Genomic DNA, 1,983 nt, shown 5'->3' with positions numbered 1-1,983 from the left:
AAAGTATTCATCAAGGATCATTAGAGTTCGGACTGTTATTTTGTTCTTTGTAGAGCTGTGACATATGATTTCTGATCCATAGTGGTCTCCAAATATGCTGAAAAATTTTTTCTAAGTAAACAAATTGTACATGCTTAGAATAAAACATCAATACAAAACACTGCAAAAAATTCTATAATGAATATTAATTTGTTCTGATTACCCCTGAAGAATATTTAAAATCTCTTTTCCTCCACTTATATTAATGCTATGGTAACAACATAAAGTTATATAATGTGCATACTTCCAGAATATAGATTCCTAAATATTGAATCACTGGGTAAAATGTATTTATTTGACCATAAAATGCATTACATAGGACTATCTATCAATCTCCTTACCCTTCTAAATTTCATTGTACTACTTCCTTTTTAGAGTTAAATAAAAATAGGGATCAAAACTGAGTTTGTAGAAGTTCTCAAGTTCCTCAGTTCTGTGAATGCATCATGCTGCCTATCTTAGTACTAAAATATCGCAAACACTGCTTTGCCACAGTGAACCCACAACCCACAGTTCAAGTTCTTCATTGTCATTTTGTTTAAAAACAAGCTGACCTCAAGCCTTCTTCGTATTAAATCATTTCTTCTAGTTTACAAAAGAGGCAAAGTGAAGTACTCGCTGATGATAAATAGGGCTGTTTCTTTTTCTGTCTCTTCAGTTTAAAAGTCAGCACTCAGAATTGACACCAGACTCTTAGGCAGTAGCCATTTTTTTCTGAAGAGACAGGTGGTAACATCAACAGCAAGTTGCAGTAGAATTGGCAGTGTTTCTAAAATAGTTTCCTTTGCTAAAACAGCACATAAAGATAGTTAGACTGGAGCCCAGGAGAGTTCTTTATTAGCTTATTTCTTCTGTATTAGAGCTGATGCTTGAGATTAGCAGGCACATAATTACAGTTGGCATTCACCAACATATGACTTACTGGCAAAGAGGTTTCCACCAGAGCATCTCTCCTTTCTCTCCAGAAGCAGCCATGCTGACAGGCATCCACACACAGGCTTGGTGGCTCTTTCCATCCACCTTTTGGAAAAAGAGAGCAGGTTTATCCGGCAACTGGGTACCTTTCACAAACAGTAATTCTCATGAAATTGAGAGACTAAGAAGGATCTTCATTCGGAAGTGACTGTGTGTAGCAGCATCTCTGGAGAGATGAGACTTCTAAGAAAGACAGGAAACAGCCCAGTGTGGAAAATTGTGGTGATGTGATTGTTTAAAGTGCTCATTATTAATTCTAGGGTGACTTATGATACACTAAAGTGAAATCCAACACCAAGGTGTATGAAACAGTAAAACATAGAATAATACCTCTTAACACTGTAGTCCACTTGGTGGTTATCTTTACAGCAGATATATTTTAGTGAAATGGGGGTAAAATTAAATCTGTCTGATATCAGAACATCTCAGTAGGAAAGTAAAATAATTCACTACTTTAATGCTCTGTTGAGCATAAAAGAATAGGGAATATTCACCCCAAGATTTTTAATAATGACTTAGCTGTCAAAGAAACCTAAGTAGTAGAAGAAAGTTTGTAGTTATCTTCTTAATACTCAGGGAACTGACAGAATTAATCTTTTTTGTTTTTCAACATTTACAATTCAAAATTTTCTTAAAATAACACATATAAAGTATAATGAATCAACTAATCTGTATTATGAATTTGCAGGTCATTGAATGCCTTGTGACATCTTAATGAAATGAATAGCATAGAATACTTGAAACAACACTTTTAACAGGTTGCAATAGGGCCAGCAGACAGTAAAGCATAGCAGTTTATATTTCAGAGTTTGAAATTATTTGATACTAAGGTTGTAGCCTCACAATTTGTCGGGCGCGGGCGCCCTGCTCCTCAGCCTTGCCCCTCCCGCTGGAGCTTCTGCTACGAGTCTTGTTTCCTGCATAGCCCTGGTCCCTGCTGGCAAGATTTGATTGGTTCGCACAGCCCTG

This window comes from Octodon degus, unplaced genomic scaffold, assembly GCF_000260255.1.
Source record: "Octodon degus isolate 3935 unplaced genomic scaffold, OctDeg1.0 scaffold00022, whole genome shotgun sequence".
Taxonomy (NCBI): domain Eukaryota; kingdom Metazoa; phylum Chordata; class Mammalia; order Rodentia; family Octodontidae; genus Octodon; species Octodon degus.
The sequence above is the reverse complement of the archived record's forward strand: the minus strand, read 5'-3'. Positions refer to the sequence as shown.